Raw genomic sequence first — 20,267 nt, forward strand, 5'->3', positions numbered from 1 at the left:
AAGCACACATAGCCCGGCAACACGCTGTGCATTCCAGAGAGAAGCACTGGCAGTGACTGATTGCCTCAGAAATGGTCCTTAGCACAACACAATTCCACACCTTATACTAGGGTAACATGCTCTAGAATGCAATGGTGACATGGAGTTATGACACTTGAATTCCTATGTGTTGAGGGAGCTCCTCAAAGTCTATCTCAAAAGGTTTGATTTCCTGCTAAAAATCAGTCACAGGAGACTCAACAAAGTACTTGGTAAGGCCACCAGGTCAACAGGTACATGGAGCTGTGTGCCCAGATGAGCAGAATATTGTACTTTTAGAAACACACTACTTCATTTTTAGTTTTGAGGTGAAGGAAGCTGTACTTTGTGATGACACTAGGAGCAGAATTTTCGTTGTTAAAGGAACATACAGCACCAGCAGGTATTTGTCCCTTTAGCGACCAAGAAAGCGTTTCTTAGTGGCAACTTTCTGTGTTCACCAAACAGTTGAGTACTTTTCCAAAAAACCCAAAGTGGTTTCAAGTACCAACTCTAAACTCTTGGAATCCCTCCCTGATCGAACCTTCCTTGTGTAACCAGTGACATGTCTGACCAGGTGTGTCAGCCTGAAAAATGCCCCACCCCTACTCCAAAGATACCCCTGTTTTAATCCCCAAAAGCTGTGAATGTTGCCTTCTATGAGGTCTGTCCAGAAGGTATCCAGCCATGTAATATGAAAAATAGAGACATTTGTTGAAAAAGATACAAATACAAGAAACATTGTACATAGGACAGTGATGCCTCAGTCCCCTTCAAAGTAGGCACCTTGGGACCTCACACCGTTTTCCCAATCACCACCCACTGCCCTGTCACATTTTCCTGAATCTCATCAATGGTCTGAAATCTCTTCCTTTTCAAAGGGGATTTTGGTTTGGGGAAAAACCAGAAGTCACAGGGCACCAAATTTGGGCTATAGGGGAGTGAGTCACCTGGATGATTTTATGTTTCACCCAAAAAATCTGCACAAGACATGATGCATGAGCAGGCATGTTTTCTTGATGAAGCTGCCAATCTCTACCTGCCCACAGGTATGGCCTTCTAAATCATCTGAATAGTTTCTTCGGAGGAATGTTCAAGCTTAATGCAAAATATGATGCAGATTGATTGCTCTACTCACTCAGTTATTTTGAATGTGGCGGCCACACAGTACATGTGCTCACTCAGCACGTTTACCCCACTGACTAGTACAGTGAGGTCATCATTGATCCTGCATGTGCATTCCAGTCCACTCTCCTTGGCTGCCAGGTTACATCGATGTCATACTGATGCACACACCAGCCTGCAGTGTACACATCATTATGGATGAAATGAGACATTCATATGGACTATCAAGGCTGGCGGAGGAAAAGAGACAGCATGGCTTTTCTCTCAAGGGGAGCAAAACCCATGGCCCTTGCCATGGCCAGCCTTTATTGGGTTTCCCAGCACATTACATGATGGTCCTCATTTACTATGCACAGGTTGCTTTAGGTGGTTTCCTTTTATAGAAAACAAAGGAGCCAATGCTGCTAATCACATCACAGAAGAGGGATACTTGCAAATGAAAAGGGCAAAAGTGGTTGAACTGGTTACGCTTGTCTTTGGAAGGTTTAGCATGGATTTTAGGAAGTTACTTTGCAGTAAATGTTTGTCACTGGGAGCTGGGCCCACACCATGCAGACTGGTCTCCTACATCGTACCAACTATTCTCGTTACATTAACAATGGCTAAACTTTTTCCTGGGACAGATGTCTGTCAAAAGAGACTTTGCTGATCTGATTAAATTAAAGAGATTGCTATAGGAAGATTATCCTGGATTACCTGAGTCGCCCCAATATAATAACTTTTTTCCAGCACCCAAAATCTTTTTAATTGCAAGGTAGGATCTGGGGTTAGTTTTTGTAGTTGGGCTGGCTCTTCAGCCCCCCACATGCTTGAACTCACAGCCTTTGGATAGTAGGAAGGGTTTGCGTGCGGCTGCGAGGAGTCCCAGGGCCTTCCCAAAAAGCCTGTATGACTCTCAGCCCTTGCAAGGACCAGAAAGCAAGACACTGCCACAGCGATTGAGGGAATCCAGGGCCTGCTTGTCCAAGATGAGAATCTTGCCCCCAAACTTGAGGTTGTGGCTCCAGGCACAACTGCTCACACATAGTGCACACACTTTCAGTTTGGGAAACCCCTGAACATGCACATCATTGCTTATAATCCCCACAACCACAGTGATTTTGCCCTCAGAGCCAGGAAGCTGCATCTTCCAGATCATCAGGAAAAGGGACAGAGACAGCCTGTTGATGCAACTCATGAACAACCTCTTCAGTAAACTTGGTTGAAAGGGAAGTTGGTTCTCTGGCCATAAATCTGTATAGCTTGACCAACAGCCTAGGAGATGTCCTGGCTCTGGGGCTCCTTGCACTGAAACTTTCGTTCTTCGTTGTGGGTGATGTCCACTCCCATGGTGGTGCCTCCTGTTCCAGCGGGTCCAGAAAGCAATCACTAGAGTTCATGTGAGGGATGCAGGAGAGCAGAAGGCTAGTGGGAAACGTGATAACAGAAGCAAGAGGTTGGACTGATGGAAGGAAGGGGCCAAAATCCAAAGAATAAAGGCAGCCTCTATTCCTTTTTTTTTAATTTGTTGATTTTTGAGAGAGAGGAAAGGATAAAGAGAGATGGAAACATCAATTTGTTTTTCCACTTATTTATGTATTCATTGGTTGATTCTTATGTGTTCCCTGACTGGGGATCAACCTACAATCTTGGCGTATCTGGATGATGCTCTAACCAACTGAGCTACATGGCCAGAGCTTCAGGCGGCCTCTAGCAGCTGATAAAAGCAAGAAACAGATCCTCCACTGAAGCCTTCAGAAGCTGTGCTATCATCTTGATTTGAGACTTCTGACATCCAGAACTCTAAGAGAATATTTTTGAAACTCAGTGTGTGGTAATTTGTTACAGCAACAAAGCAAACTAGTCAATCAGGAGTTGGCAATGCTCTGGTCATCTGAGCAACTGTTGTTACTCCAGCTTGGAGAGCTATGCAGGGCAGAGACTAGAAAGGAACAGAGCTCACACATGAAAGGTGGCCCAGTGACCTCATATCCTGGATCCACACTCACAGTGCTAACTGGAAAAAGGCGTAAGCACATTGTTACATCCCAACCTTGTTTGTCAGCTTATAGAATACTAAGGGTGCTGCAAAGAAACAACCACTAGTGTGTTTGTGTGTGTGTGTTTACTTAATCTTTATTGTATGTTCTTTTTAAAAATTGTGTTAGTATTGTTCAAGTACAGTTTGCATTTACCCCCCACCCCTCCCCCTTTCCCAGCCATCTCCACCTCCCTCCCCTGCTTCCATCCTCCCCCTTGGTTTTGTCCATGTATCCTTTAGAGTTGTTCCTGAACACCCTTTCCCCATTGCCCCCTCCCACCTCCCCTCTTGTTACTGTCAGATTTTTCTTAATTTCAATGCCTCTGGTTATATAACAAACGAGCAAGCAAAATGTGTTTTCTTCCATTACCATTTAGTCTCTTTTTAGTCCCCTCCCCCAGCAATCACCACACTGTTGTCCATGTCCATGAGTCCTTTTTCCTTTTTGCTCAGTCCCTCTACCCACTAACCTCCCCTCTCCCTCAATAGCTGTCATCCTGCCCCCCCTCTATGAGTCTGTCCCCATTGTCCTTGTTCAGTTTGTTCATTGGATTCCACATGTGACTAAAATCATACGGTAGTTGTCTTTCTCTGAATGGCTTATTTCACTTAGCATAATGTTCTCCAGGTCCATCCATACTGTCACAAATGATAAAATTTTCTTTTTTTTACAGCTGAGTAGTATTCCACTGTGTAGATGCCCCAGAGTTGTTTTATCCACTGATGTGCTGATGGGCACTTGGGCTGCTTCCATATCTTGGCAACCGTAAATAACACTGCAATGAACATAGGGGTACTTCTGTTATTTTGAATTAGTGTTTTGGATTCCTTTGGATATATTCACAGAAGTGAAATTGCTGGGTCAAAAGGCAGATCTATTTTTAATTTTTTAAGTTATCTCCATACTGCTTTCCACAGTAGCTACACCTGTCTGCCCTCCCACCAATGGTGCAAAAGTGTTCGCCTTTCTCTGCATCCTCATCAGTAGTTGTGGATTTATTGATGATAGCCATTTTGACAGGTGTGAGATGGTATCTCACTGTGGCTTTAATTTGCATTTCTCTGATGATTAGTGACATTGAAATCTTTTCATATGTCTATTGGCCACCTGTATGTCCTCCTTAGATAAATATCTATTCAAGTCCTGTGCAAAAACTTTTAGTTTGATGCAGTCACATTTGTTTTTCTTTTGTTTCTCTTGCCTGGGGAGATAGGTCTGATAAAATATTGTTACAAGTGATATTGCTGCCTGTGTTTTCTTCTAAGATTTTTATGGTTTCAGGTCTAACATTTAAGTGTTTGATCCATTTTGAATTTGTTGTGTGTAGTTTCATTTTTCTGCATGTATTTGTCAAATTTTCCCAACATCATTTATTGAATAAATTATCCTTAGCCCATTGTATGTTCTTGCTTGTTTTGTCAAACATTAATTGACTCTAAAGGTGTGAGTTAATTTCTAGGTTCTCTATTCTGTTCCATTGATCTGTTTCTGTTTTTATGTCAGTACCATGCTGTTTCGATGACTATGACCTTATAGGATAAAATGATATTAGGTAGGATGATTCCTCCAACTTGTGTTCCTCTTTCTTAGGATCACTGTTGCTATGCAGAGCCTTTTGTGGTTCCACATACATTTTTTAAATATTTATTCTAGTTCTGTGAAATATGTCCTTGGAATCTTGATAGGAATTACATTGAATCCATAGACTGCTTTGAGTACTATGGACATTTTAATGATGTTAATTCTTCCAGCCATGAATTGTATGTGCTTCCAGTTATTTGTATCTTCTTCCATTTCTTTCTTCAGTGTCTTACAATTTTCCATCCTTTTACATCCTTGGTTAGGTTTATTCCTAGGTATTTTATTCTTTTTGAAGCAATTGTGAGTGAGATTGTTTTCTTAATTTCCCTTTCTGTTAGTTCATTATTGGCATATAAAAATGCAACTGTATTCTGGATATCAATTTTGTATCCTGCTACTTTGCTGAATTCATTTATCAGTTCTAGCAGCTTCTAGGTGGAATCTTTGGGGTTCTTTATGTACAGTATCATGTCATCTGCAAATAAAGACAGTCTTACTTCTTCCTTTCCAATTTGGATGCCTTTTATTTCTTCTTTTTGTCTGATTGCTATGACTAGGATATCCGGTACAGTGTTGACTAAGAAAGGTAAAAGCAGACATTCCTATCTTGTTCCCAATCTTAGGAGAATCCTTGTAGTTTTTGCCCATTGAGTATGATGCTATCAGTGGGTTTGTCATAGATGACCTTTATTATGTTTACGTATGTTCCCTCAAATCCCACTTTACTGAGAGTTTTCATCATAAATGGGTGCTGGATTTTATCAAATGCTTTTTCTGTACCTATTGATATGATTCTATGGTCTTTATCTTTTATTTTATTCTTGTGGTGTATCACATTTATTGCCTTGCAAATGCTGTGCCACATTGCATTCCCAGAATCCCACTTGATCATGATGTATGATCTTTTTGATGCATAGCTGTATTCAGTTTGCTAATATTTTGTTGAGGATTTTAGCATCTATATTCATGAGGAATGTGGCCTGTAATTTTCTTTCTTTGTGGTGTCTTTATCTGGTTTTGGAATTAGGATAATGCTGGCCTCATAAAATGAATTTGGAAGCTTTCCCTCTTTTGAATGTTATGAAATAGTTTGAGAAGGAGCGGTGTTAGTTCTTCTTGCAATGTTTGGTAAAATTCATTTGTGAAGCCATCCAGTCCAGGGCTTTGGTTTGTACTGCTTCAATTTCACTAGGTGTAATTCTGTCTCTTCAGATTCTCTGATCCTTCCTGATTTAGTCTTGGAAGATTACATGTTTCTAGGAATTTATCCATTTCATCCAAGTTGTTGGCATATAGTTGTTCATAATATTTTCTCACAATCCCTTGTATTTCTTTGGTGACAGTTGTTATATCTCATCTTACGTTTCTGGCTTTATTTATTTGGGTCCTATCTCTTTTTTTCTTGATGAATCTGGTTAAAGGTTTATCAATCTTGCTTGTCTTTTCAAAGAACCAATTCTTGGTTCTTTGATCTTTTGTATCTTCTTTCAGACTCTATTTATTTCTGCTCTGATCTTTATTATTTCCTTCTATTCATTTTGGGCTTTGTTGGTGTTCTTTTTCAAGTACCTTTAAGTGTGAAGTTAGATTTTTTTAATTAAATAATTTTATTGATTATGCCATTACAGTTGTCCTATTCCCCCCTTCATTCCCCCCACTCTGCACACCCCCTCCCCCACCATTCCCCCCCTTTCATTTATGTACATGTGTCTCAAGTTCTTTAGATTCTTTATTTCCCATACTATTCTTGCCCTCTCCCCTATCTATTTTCTACCTACCGTCTATGCTATTATCTGTACCTTCTCCCCCCTTCTCCTCCTCCCACTCCCCTGTTGCTAACCCTCCTTATGATCTCCATTTCTATGGTTCTGCTCCTGATCTAGCTGTCCTCTTAGTTTGCTTTTATTTTAGGTGTGGTTGTTAATAACTGTGAGTTTGCTGTCCTTTCATTGTTGATATTTTTTATCTTCTTTTTCTTATATAAGTCCCTTTAACATTTCATATAATAAGGGCTTGGTGATGATGAACTCCTTGAATTTGACCTTATCTTAGAAGCACTTTATCTGCCCTTCCATTCTAAATGAAAGCTTTGTTGGATAGAGCAATCTTGGATGTAGGTCTTTGGATTTCATGACTTGGAATACTTCTTTCCATCCCCTTCATTCCTGTAAGGTCTCTTTTGAGAAATCAGCTGACAGTCTGATGGGAACTCCTTTGTAGGTAACTGTCCCCTTATCTCTTGCTGCTTCTAGGATCCTCTCCTTCATTTTAATCTTGGCTAATGTAATTATGATGTGCCTTGGTGTGTTCCTTTTTGAGTCCAACTTCTTTGGGACTCTCTGAGCTTCCTGGATTTCCTGGAAGTCTATTTCCTTTGCCAGATTGGGGAAGTTCTCCTTTATTATTTATTCAAATAAGTTTTCCACTCGTGGCTGTTCCTCTTCTCCCTCTGGTACCCCTATAATTCGGATGTTGGAATGTTTAAAGATGTCCTGGAGGTTCCTAAGCCTCTCCTCATTTTTTTTTGAATTCTTGTTTCTTCATTCTTTTCTGTTTGGTCATTTTTTTTTTCCTTCTGGTCCACTTGATTGATTTGAGTTCCAGTTTTCTTCCCATCACTATTGGTTTCCTGTGCATTTCCCTTCATTTCAATTAGTTTAGCCTTCATTTGTTCCTCTAATTTGTGACTAAAATCAAGCAGTTCTGTGAGCATCCTGATCACCATTGTTTTGAACTGTGCATCTGAAAGGTTCTATTTCTCAGTTGCTTAGAATTATAGGCTCTGGGGGTTTGAGTTCTTCTTGAGCCATAATGTTTCACTCTGTTTGCACCTGTTATGTATGAAAGGTGGAGCCTTAGGTGTTCACCAGGGCGGGGCAACCCAGTCACTGGGTTGTGACACTGTACAGGGGGGCAGGGTCAGAGAGGGAAAAAAGATGGTGCTTTGCTCCACTCTCTCTCAGATTTCTGTCCCTTCCTCAGCTTCCCACAAGCAAATTGGGCCCTTCTGGTGCTGGTTCCCAGGTATGTGGGCTTGTGTACCCTCCAGGACCCTGTGGGTCTCTCGAATGAACTCTCTGTGAGCCTGGGAGCCTCTACCAGCACCTCGACCCCAAAAGTCTTTCCAATTGGTGCTTTCAGCCTCTAATTCCCGTTGCTGGGGCTCTGGCCTGAGCGGTCTGTCTCACTGTTCACTCCTTTACTTGGTTTATGTGCGCGCGAATGTGTGACTGCAGTCAGCCAGCCGCCCTGCACCCTCACTGGGTCCACCCGTTGCCACCCCATGCCTGGGATCCACCAACTGCTGCCGACTACAGTCCTGGGTTGGTACCGAAGGATTGGTCCTGCCCGACCCTGCTCTGCCGCTGACTCTGCCCCTCTTACCTGTCTGGCTGAATGGTTCGTTGTTGTGGACTCCCGTACAGTTCAATTTTCTGTGTTTTGGCTGCATTTTTGTTACTAAAACTTCATTGTCTTTAAACTTAGTTATGCGAGGAGGCACAGTGTTTCCACCTAGGCCTCCATCTGGGCCGGAAGTTGAAGTTAGATTTTTATTTGAGCATTTACTTGTTTTTTGAGATACTCCTGTAATGCTATGAATTTCCCTTTTAGGAATGCTTTCCTAGTGTCCTTCAGGTTTTTGATTGTTGTATCCTCATTTTCATTTGTTTCAAGGTATCTTTTGATTTCTTCCTTGATCTCATTGTTCACCCACTAATTGTTTAATAACACATTATTTAGCTTCCATGTCTTTACATGTTTTTTCAGTTTTCTTCTTGTGATTAATTTCTAGTGTCATAACATTGTAGTCAGGAAAGATGTCCAATATGATGTAATCTTCTTAAATTTATCATGATTTGTTTTGTGTCCTAAAATGTGGTCTGTTCTAGAAAATTTTCCATGTGCTCTTGAAAAGTATGTATCCTACTGCTTTAGGGTGAAATGCTCTGAAGATACCAATTAAATCCATTTGATTTAGCATGTCTTTTAAGGCCACTGTCTCCTTGTTGATTTTCTGTCTGGAAGATCTATCCACTGAAATCAATGGGGTGTTAAAATCACCAATTATGACTTTATTTCTGTCAATTTCTTGCTTCTATCAAGACTTGCTTTACATATTTAGGTGCTCCTGTGTTGGGTATATAAATGTTTACTGGGGTTACAACCTCTCGGATTGTTCCATTTATAATTAACCAGTGTCCTTTTTTTCCCTCATACTATGGCTCTGGTTTTAAAGTCCATTTTGTCATGTGTACATACTGCTACCCCAGCTTATATTCCCTTTCCATTTGCATGAAATATCTTTTTCCATCCCTTTACTTTTAGTCTGTGTCTGTCTTTCTATGTGAGGTGGGTCTCTTGGAAGCAGATGGATATGTGTCTTATTTTCTTATCCATTCAGCTACCCTATGTCTTTTGGTCGGAGCATTTAAGCCATTTACATATAAGGTGATTATTGATAGATATGTATTTAGTGCCATTTTATTTTTAGACAATTTTCTTCTATTTGTCCCTCCTCCTCCTTCCCCTCCTCCTTCTCCTCCTCTTCCTCCTTCTTCTTCTTCTCTTCCCTCTTCTTCTCCTCCTCCTCCTCCTCCTTCTCCTCCTTCTCTTCCTCCTTCTTCTTCTTCATCTTCCTTCTTCTTCTTCTTTATTCTTTTTTCTTCCTTCTTCCTCTTCTTCCTCCTCTTCTTCCTCCTCCTCTTCTTCTTCTTCTTTTTCTTCCTCTTCCTCCTCCTCCTCCTCCTCCTCCTTTCTTCCAAGCCTTTTAACATTTGTTGCAGTACTGGTTTGGGGTTAACAAACTTCTTTAGCTTTTCCTTGTCTGAGAAGCACCTTATTTCTCCTTCAATTTTATATGATACCCTCGCTGGGTAAAGTAGCGTTGGTTGTAAGTCCTTGCTTTTCATCACCTTGAATATTTCATGCCCACTCCCTTCTAGCCTGAACTGTTTCTAATGAGTAATCAGATGACAGTCGAATTCATGCTCCTTTGTAGGTAACTACCTACCTTTCTCTTGTGTCTTTTAGGATTCTCTCCTTAGCTTTAAGCCTTGTCAGTTTAATTATAATGTGTCTCAGTGTAGGCTTATTTGGGACCAACTTGTTTGGGACTTTCTGAGTTTCCTGGACTCGTGTCTCTTGTTTTCTCATCAAAAGGGATTTTTCTTCAAATAAGTTCTCCATCCCTTGCATGCTCTGTTCTCCAACTGATATTCCCTTTTTTCGATTTTAAAGGAGTTCCTGTTTATTAACTGACCAGATTACAAAAATGATGATGGTAGATACCTTAGTTTATCCTTCTAGTAAGCCTGTTGATCTGGTCCTCCCTGTTACCAGCATCTCCTCCTTCTACAAAATGGGTGGTGTTTTTCTTCATTCCACCTTATGGAGAAGATAATTTGAAGGGTCACAGGAAGTTGCTTGCTTCTTTGAAGCATTTTCCAACAGTATAGATCTCATGAATCAGATCCTCCATGCAGATGATGCCATATTTACCAAGAGATGAAGCAATCAATGCGTTATCTGTCAGGGAAATTCATTTTTTTGTTTCTTTTCCCATAACAATGCTTGTAGATCAGTTCATTTACTGACTTCAGGTTAGGGTACCACCATCCAATGGTTCCACAATTCTCAACATGCTATTCAAAGACTTGTTGAGCTTAACGAAGGTGCCACTGAAGATCCGATGAAGGCAAAGAAGCTGTAGCACCGTTTGGACCTTTGGCCTCACACCACTGATCCTCTTATCCTGATGACAATTGCAAATTTGGTTTCTGCAGGTACATAGAAATTGCCAGCTTTTCTTGCCATTCTAATCTCAGTTCTGTACATCTGCTTATATTCTTCGTGATAGTGCTTAACTTTTTCATAGTTAAGTTTCCTCCTTGCCCTTTGAAACATCTTTTGGGCAAACTTTTTTCTCAGTTGCTTGATTTTCAACTCTGTGAAATTCCTTCACTTTTTCTTAAGGGTTTTTGGCACAGCACAAATCTTCTTCTCTTCTGCTCCCTCCATGGTTCCAGCTGGAAAAAGAGGAAGTTGGTGCATGCTCCAACTTTGATGTGCATTGCATGTTGTTATGCTTCATGTTGTTCAAAATGTTTCTTAAGCTTTCCTCATTTGTTTTTAATTCTTTTTTTCTTTTTGCTGCTCTGCCTGGGTATTTTTTTCTACCTTGTCTTCAAAATCACTGATTCAATCCTCTGCTTTATATAACCTACTGTTTATTCCTTCCAATTAATTTGTATTAATTTCAGATATTGTAATCTTTATTTCTGAATGGTCCTTTTTTATGGTTTCTGTCTTTTCTCATGCTGTTGAGTATCATTATAACTATTACTCTAAACACTCTAGCTGATGAATTGCTTGCCTCCACTTCATCCTCTTCTTCTTTGGAGAATTCTCTTGTTCTTTCACTTGGGGTTTGTTTCTTTGTCTTCCCACGTTGGCTGCTTTTTGTACTTTCTGCCTTAGTTGTTAAACTGAGGAATATATAGCCTCAAACTGTAATCAGCAGCCTCAGGGTGGGCCAGACTAATTCCTAGAGGTGGGGTTATTGCTTCCCCTCAGGCTGATGCCACTTGGAGGGGAGTGCTCTGCCTGAGAAAGATGGTTTCTGCACTATAGGGAATGACTCAGCATAGGGTTCCTGGAAGCTGTTCTTCCAATTCTCTCCCCAGAGCCACCATCCCCAGAGTCTCCACAAGCATCTGTAGTTGACTCTGTCCTTCCTTTGTCAGAGCTCAGGATAAGTGGCTGCAAACAAAAATTCATGCATTGGACCTTTAAGAGGTTCTCTGTGTCTCTGACCATCACTTCCTGGCAGATTGAAATCCTCTGCTTTTCACAGCTCGATGGGGGTTCCTTTCTGTCTCTGGTGCTATAGGCTGGGGAGCCCAGTTTGGAGTTTAGACTCACACTTCTCAGGGTGAAACCCCCTGGCTACTGAAATATCCCTTAGGCACCTCTGCTGCCACCTATGGGAGCCCAGCCAGCTCTCTTGTGCTTCCTCCACACTCCCTACCAGTTTCATTGTGGTGAAGTAGTTTTCTCTTTCTGTCCTTGGTTATAAGGCTTCTCTCCAGCTAGTGTTCAGTTGGTTATTCTGGATGATTTCTCTACAATGTAGTTGTAATTCCAGATTGGTCCTGGGAAGAAGTTAACGTAGCTTCCACCCACTCCTCTGCCATCTTGGATCTTCCCCTCTGTGTGTGTTTTTAAAGGGTTTATTTTAAGGAATCTGCTCACATGATTGTGGAGTCATGGCAAGTACAAATTCCAATGGGGGAGGCTGGAGGCCTCCAAATTCTGATGGAAATCCAGGAAGAGTCAATGTTGCAGATGAAGTCTGAAGTCCATCTGCTGGGGAATTCCCTCTTGCTCAGGTGAGATCAGCGTTTTGTTTAATCAGCCCTTCAACTGATTGGATGAGACCCACCCACATTATGGAGGACAATCTGCTTTACTTCATCTACCCATTTAAACGTAAATCTTATCTGAAAACATTCTGACAGAAACATTGAAAATAGGGATTGACCCAAGAATCCTGAACACCATGCCCCAATCAAGTTGACATGTAAAATTAATCATCACAGAAGGCATCTGCATTCACCAATTAATCAAAACTTTTTTAAAAAGTACCCCTCATCTCACTTTGTGCTGGAGTTGACTCAGTGACAAAGAACTATACAAAATATAAGTCTATCCACAATATATGAGAATAAATGCACAGAGTTAACCTTTAAATGAAATTTACCAATTAATTTCCTACCTTGCGTGACAAATTTGCAAAGCCAAAGATACCAAAATGAGCCAGCTGGTACTCCTGCTCTCAAGGGCCTTACATCACACACATCTTTGTGTCCTTCTGAACCCAGCTGCACTTGCCCCAAACAGTTGTACATGAATTCCACACTCACCTAGGTTTCTGTCAGTTTCCTGAGTATCTGGCATCCTCCACGGAGCACAGAGTATGTTCCCACAGTGCAGCACCAGGCTTCCCACTCCCTCTGTGTGACCCTAAAGCACATCAGTCCATGATGGGCAAAGACAGGTTTTCAAGTTGATTATTAAAAAAAAAAAAAGCAAAACCAAAAAAACCTCTTGACTTGGACACAACAACCTAATCTTTCCCAGCCAGCAAGGCTTTCCTCCTGAAGACTGGCTTTCCATCCGGTTTGTTTCATGGTATAGACTTAACCAAGTGTTAGTAAAAGAACCCCACTTCAGACAACTGCAGGTGGTTTTCCTTTGCAGTGTGTCCAACAGAATCCCATAGGGCCGTGGCCTACAGCTGTCAACATAGTTTGTCTCTGGATGTTCGTGAATGAAAGGACTGATGAGCAGATTTCTTCTGCCTTCTCCAGCAGGTGCAATACAGGGGAGCCACTCAGGAGCTCAGCCTCAGGTCCCTCTCAACAGGACTGGGTCAGAGTCTATTGCTAAATCAGCCTTGCTTTGGCAAATGGAACATGGCCCTTTGAAGTCCTTATCACTACTAATCAGGTTTCCAAAATCTTCATTCTCCTTTTACCTATTTACAGTGTCTGTGTTTCACTGGCACTTGTTTGTTAAGTGCATTTTTAGGTAAGCTGTGGCCTCCTTTTCCTCTCTACCTGCATTCTCACCCTGTTAAAATAGCTATCTGGTGAAATGATTAGAAGAGGAGGTAAAATTATGAGAGTTGGACTGCAGTGACTCAGAGAGCAGCAAGAAGAGCTCACTCAGTTAATAAGAAAATCATTTCTGCAAAGGGTCTGGCTTGTACGATATCACCATTCACATCCTGTGTCAGTCCATGAGATGATTCAGAGCCACTCTGACAAGTCTAGGAACTCTTCAAAGTCTGGAGTGTGAAATATTGTCTTATAATGAAGCTTCCTTTTTGATTAGTGCTTGCTTTTTTGTATCGTGCTTCCAGAGGCAGTATCCAGTTTTTTTATTCATTTTCACCACAGTGGGAGTGGAAAAACTGAAGTCATCCCTCTGATGGGAAGAAACATCTCGTGGTGCTTACAGAGCCAGCAGCCGGTGCAGACAGGGGTGCTTTTTGCTCCTTTTCTGTATGAAAAAGCTTCACTCCACTGAAACAAATGGTTTTTAACATTGTAAGGTTAACGTTGTAAAAATAACTTATACTCTTGTCAGTTTTTTGTTTATAAAGATTTTGAGTTTCTTATTTATAACAACATTCATGGACTGGCTATAAAAATGTATTCTTCAGTCTGAAGTCAGGAACTTTCTTGACAGGTCAGGGAGTTCCAAATGGTTTGTAGAAACTAGAGCTGTAGAACTCCAAAAAGCAGGTTGGGGTGGAAGAGACAAGCAGTGCCTTTGTTTAGGGAAGGTAAGAAAACTTTTGGATTTCTACTTTTCTTCGGGAGCTGATAAATGAGGAAGGAAACCTGAAGAAGAGAGTGGGAGAAATGAAGTAAAGAAATGAGAGGGGAGCCTTTCAAATGCCCATTCCAGTGAAGTACGCCTTATCCACAGTACTGCATTCAATCCTCAACAATAGAGTGAGGCAGGTCTGTTATCCTCTGATGAGTCATTTCTCTTAGGACACTCCCTCATGACGCTGCTTCGTCCGTCCTGTCAAAGCCCACTTCACATCAGTATAAAAATGCTGGATATGTCGTGTGAGCAACAGACCCATTTCTGATCATGGAACATAAGAGAAATTCTGTTGGGGGGATTTAGGAAAAGATTTTCTTCCAAGACAAAACAAAACAAACAAAAAAAACCCCACACACACATGAGAAAAGCTTTTTTGACACCTTACCTGTCCCCTGCTTACTAAATATGAATGTAATTGTATGAAGACATGATGCCTGGGGCTGTAGCATCCATATTGCAACCAAGAGGTGAAAAATCTGAGGGCCAAAAGCTTTCCTACTGAGGGTAGTGGAATGGAGGATGGAACAACCTGGATTCTTCATCCCATTGTTGAGACCATTGATTCAATCCTAGAACCACCTACTTGTGGAGACATTTTTATGTGAATAAGAAACTCTTATTATTAAAACAGCCACTTTTAGTTGAGTATTCTGTTACTTGAAGCCAAAAACATCCTAAGAGATTAAATATGACTATTTCCATTTTATTCACTAGATGTATTTCATCTAACATACCAAAAAAATTAACTCACTGGTCACTGCAGTGGAAATAAGACAACTGCTTTAGAATCTGTTGGAAATCACCTTATATGCAGTCCTATAGTTTTCAGCTTAATACATTTCCTCCTCATTGTCCTTTACATGTTGATGATAACACATAGCAGTCCATGAAATTATGTACCACAGACGATAACCTCACTTCATATTACTTCTCGTGACCCAGTTGCTAAAGGTTTGGTCCCAACTTTCAACCATTTGTCTTATACTTTGGCTAACATTCTTCCCAACAGACTGACACATTCAGAGACTGATGCTCTGAGGCCAGTACAACATATGAATCTATAGTAAAGGTCTCCTACATAATGATGGCATGAGGTTAATGATTTAGGATAGTTCTTTGTTCAAAATGGTTGCTAGCAAAGTCATCAGTCACACTTGGGCTTCTACTCATCGTGTTATGCAGTGTATGACATTCTCAAAAAGACAAAACTGTAGTAATGAAGATTAGTGGTTACTGAGAATTCAAGGTAGGGGGAGAATGTGACAATATAGGGCTAAAGCCAGGGGTTTTTTCAGGGTAATGGAACTGTTCTGTATCCTGATTGTGGTGGTAGAAACCTGAATCTATACGTGTGTCTATTCATAGACCTATATACCCCCGAAAAGTCAATTTTACTGTATGATAATTTAAAAATTAAATTATTTTAGCCCTGGATAATGTGTCTCAGTTGGTTCAGTGTTGACTCACAAGGTAAAGGGTTGCCAGTTCAATCCCTGGTCAGGACACATGCCTGGGTAGCACATTGGTCCCCCCATCAAGATGCATATGCGAGACAACTGATTAATGTGTCTCTCCCTCTTCTTCTCCCTTCCTCCCCCTCTCTAAAAATTGTTTTTAATAAAAAGAAGTAAATAAAATTAAATTTATTTTCATAAAAACTGTTCCCAGCCAGTCATTTACTGATAAGTCCAAATCAATTTACCTTTTCTTCTGTTAGCAAGAAAGAAGGGGATGCTATCATAAGCTATTGCCTAGCTTGAGAAAACAGTAGCCAGATCATAGAAGGGGAATACCTAGATCTAGCTCCTGCAATTGACAACTGTGGTTGGCTTCTCTTAAGAGGTATAGAAGAAAGCAGAATTTCATGAAATAAAACTTTAACTTAACTTTTTTTTTTTGACTCTCCCAATATCTTCTGAGCTATGAATTAGAAACCATTTCCCTGGTTACAGAATTTCAGTGTCCACAATCTCAACTGATGCAGAAAATGCATTTAACAAAATTAAACACCTTTCAAAATAAAACTCAACAAACTAAGAATGGAAACTAATTATTTCAACATGATAAAGGCCGTATATAAAAAACCCACAGCTAACATCATACTCAATTGTGAAAGACTGAAAGCTTTTCCTCCAAGATCAGAACCAAGAGAGGGATGCCTCCTTTCATCACTTCTATTCAACATAACACTGGAAGTTCTAGCCAGAGCAATTAGACAAGAAAAAGAAATAAAAGGCATCTAATTTGGAAAGGAAGAAGTAAATTATCTTTTTTCATAAGTGACAAGATCTTATATACAGGAAACCCTAAAAATTTCTCTCTCTCTCTCACACACACACACACACAAACATGTTTGAACTAGTAAGAGATTGCAGCAAAGTTGCAAGATACAAAAATCACCCCCAAATTACTTGCAATTCTATATACTGACAACAAATAATCCAAAAGGAAATTAAAACAATTTCATTTACAAGAGCATCAAAAGAACACAATGCTTGGGAATAAACTTAATCAAGGAGATGAAAACTGACACATCAAAAAATATAATAAAACATTGCTGAATGAAATTAAAGGCGCTGAAAGATATTCCATGTGTGTGGGTTATAAAGCTTAATATTGTTAATATGTAAATACTACCCAAAGTGATCTACATATTTGTTGCAATCCTTATCAAAATCTCAACATATTTTGCATAAATATATAATCCATTCTGAAATTCATGTGAAATCTCAAGGGACCCTGTGTAGTCAAAACAATCTTGAAAAAGAAGAAACAACGCTCAAGGTATCACAGTCCTGATTTCAAAACTTACCACAATGCTGTGGCAATCCAAAAAGTGTGGTACTGGCATAAAGACAAACATGTAGACCATATAGTGGAATAGAGTAGAGAACCAAGAAATAAACCCTTGTGATTTTCAGTAAGTGTGCCAAGACTCTTCAGTGAGGAAAGGACTGTCTTTGCAACAAATAATGCTGGGAAAACAATCCCACATGCAAAAAATGAAGTTGGACACTTACCTTATATTATATACCAAATCCACTAAAATGAATCAGAGACTTAGATGTTAGACCTAAAACTATAAATCTCATAGAAGAAAACATAGGACAAAAGAAAGCTTCATAACATCGGATTTGATCATTATTTCTTGAATATGACACCAAAAGCACAGGCATGGACTTCATCAAAATTAGGAACTTTTGTACACCAAAAGACTACTAACAGAGTGAAAAGGTAACCTCCACAATGGGAGGTTATGTGATTCACAAATCATATAACTAATAAGGGATTAATTTTAAGAATATAGTTTTTAAAATACAACCCAACAACCAAAAATTTAAAATGGGTGAAGAATTTGAATAGGCATCTCCAAAGAAGATATACAAAAGGCCACTAGCACGTGAAAATATGCTCAATATGCAATCTTTACAGAAATTCAAATCAAACCATAATGAGACATCTCTTCACATCCATTAGGATGGTTATCATTAAAAAAGAAGTAAAGGAAAATGTGTTGGCAAGGATGTGAAGAAAGTAGAACCCATTGCTAATGGGAATGTAAGATGGTGCAGCCATTGTGGGAAATGGTATGGTGATTTTTCACAGAATAAAAATAGAGCTACAATATGACCTAGCAATTTCACTTCTAGATATACACAGATACCCTAAAGAATTGAAAATGATAACTTGAACAGGTCCTTGCATAACCTTGTTCATAGCAGCATTATCCTTAATAGCCAAAAGATAGAAGCAACTCAAATGTTCATCAACGGACAAATAGATACACACATTGTGATTGAGATATCTATATCTATAGTAGTATATCATTGGGCCTTAGAAAGCAACAAACTTCTATCACATGCTGCAACATGGATGAACCTAGAAAACATTATGCTACATGAAATAAGCTGGTAGCATAAGGACAAAGATTGTAGGGTTCCACTTGTATGAGATACCTAGAGTCATCAAACTTAATACAGGCAGAAAGTATAATGATGGGTGTCAGAGTCTGGGAGAGGCTTTGTTTGAGGAATGCAGAGTTTCATTTTGTGAAGGTGAAGTTCTGGGATAGATGGTGGTGATGGTTGTACAACAATATGAAAATACTTAATTCTGAACTCTATGCTTCAAATGGTTAAAAAGGTAAATTTTATGTTGTGTATATTTTACCACCACAACAAACAAACAGAGTCTCAGGGTCAGTGTGCCATGCTTGGAACTTAGAATGGCAGAGACCAAAAAGCCTTTTTGAGTTGCTTTTACACATATCCCAAGCATTTAAACAAGCCAGGTATCAGCAAAGAGCGTGGAGTGAGGAAGGCTGTGGCTTTCAGCTGCAGCATCTTCCAACACGTTAGGACAGCGTGTTTGTTGTGTGAGATTCCTGTCTTGCTGGTTTCATTGCAAATGAATAGTCTCCACATCAGCGGGGAGTTTTATTAACTAGGGTTTATTGGGTTCAATAAATCAGTCCCATTATTTAACCACTCAAAAAGTTTTTCAGTCACAGACATCTTATGTCACTACATCACCAAACAGAACTCCAAGATGCTCTGTAGATAACTTGTTAGCACAAGGAATGCATTCTCCTGGGAACACACTGAAGCCTCCACACAGCTCTTAAGAGGACACTGACGTCTTTGAAACTAGGACTGCAAGATCCAGAGGAGAGGGGATGACTTCCAGTTGCAAAGATTCTTCTGAACCCTGGTTCTCAGAAAGATTAAATGAAGGACTAATAGGAAGACCCAAAATAGAATCTGTCACATACTGATCCTATGAGGTAATGCATGATCTTATAGCAGCATTACGAAGAAGGAAGATGGATAATCTGGGCCTTTTTTAATGAGATTTATTGGCTTCTAGAGACTCAAAGACTGGAAAAATCCTTCTGTAAGAATATATTAAAATATATAGATTTAAGTGGAAAATAATAGTTAAATCCTAGGATCAGGACTGGCATTAGCACAAGAAAGAAGGAATTTCTGACCTCCCAACATCCTTCCCACCAGTGCAGATACCATCAGTCTCCTAGCCAACATAGAAACAGAGTCTGTATATCAAGATTTTCATCTTTGACCTTACTGTCTACAACATGAAATAGCATTGTCAGGGGTTTTAGATAGCCTATAGCTATCATGCAAGCTTCTTTGGTTCACACCACTGAGTTTCCCATATGGACTGAGGGCAATTCTTGACCTCTGGAACCCTCCACATGTTATCCTCAAGGCAGCTGCCTTCTTCCTTATAAATTAGCTGTGTATTTTCTGGGATCAACCACATCCTTGGAAAACTGACTGCAGCTCATCCAAGAAATTTGGCTTCTGTTCCGTACTCTCCAGAGACAGCTGTGTGAAAGTTTCAGGAGGAATAACTCAGGCAGAGAGGGTCCCTATGGTCAGGGAGCCCAAATTTGGATAAGAGTTCACTTGAATATTCATTGGTTTGAGCAGTTTGGCAAAGGAAGGCAAGGACTCCTAGTTCCATGGGGTCAAGTATCCTCCCTGCAACTAAAATGGAAAAGATGAACTGATTCATGGAAAGGATTTTATGGTGAACCTAATGTCCTGGGGCCACTTCCAGAATAGTGCCTCCTCTTCTCACACTCATTTCCCTTGTGTGTCTTTTGAATAATATTATTTCAAGGATTTAATAAACATTTCTCTGTTAGCAGTCCAAATCCAATCTTCTAGAGGAACTGGTACATTGTTTGAAAAGTCCAGTGTCCACCATTCCAGTGAAGTATAGGAGTAAAGAGGATGTAATGAGCAAGATGTCAGTTGACCTGAAACCAACAGCACCCTGGGACCTGAAGGAATTAAGAGATATCAGCCCAATGGTGATGTTTAAACAGATTGGAATTAGATGATATTGGCATGCAGGTAGCAAAAAAGCACATGAAAGGACACTCAACATCATATGTCATTAAGGAGTTGCAAATTAAAACGATGACATGTTATGACCTTCCTCTTAGAATAGCTAAAATCCAAACATCCACCACACCAATTGCTGACAGTAGAAAGTGTGGTGGTTGCTAAGGGTTTGGGGAAAAGGAAGAAGGGATGAATTGGTAGAGCACAGGAAGTTTTTCGGGCATCTGTGGGAACTGTCTCCACTTTCTGG

General features: G+C 40.1%; 2 pseudogenes; both read right to left on the bottom strand.

The window, feature by feature from the left end:
- Positions 1 to 1,825: 1,825 nt before the first annotated feature.
- LOC118995729 (60S ribosomal protein L18-like) lies at positions 1,826 to 2,472 on the bottom strand (annotated as a pseudogene).
- Positions 2,473 to 10,010: 7,538 nt separating this feature from the next.
- Positions 10,011 to 10,763, bottom strand: LOC118995830 (60S ribosomal protein L7-like; annotated as a pseudogene).
- Between the last annotated feature and the right edge of the window lie 9,504 nt (positions 10,764 to 20,267).

This window comes from Sturnira hondurensis, unplaced genomic scaffold (genome assembly GCF_014824575.4).
Source record: "Sturnira hondurensis isolate 20B ecotype Veracruz unplaced genomic scaffold, ASM1482457v3 Scaffold0010428, whole genome shotgun sequence".
NCBI lineage: Eukaryota > Metazoa > Chordata > Mammalia > Chiroptera > Phyllostomidae > Sturnira > Sturnira hondurensis.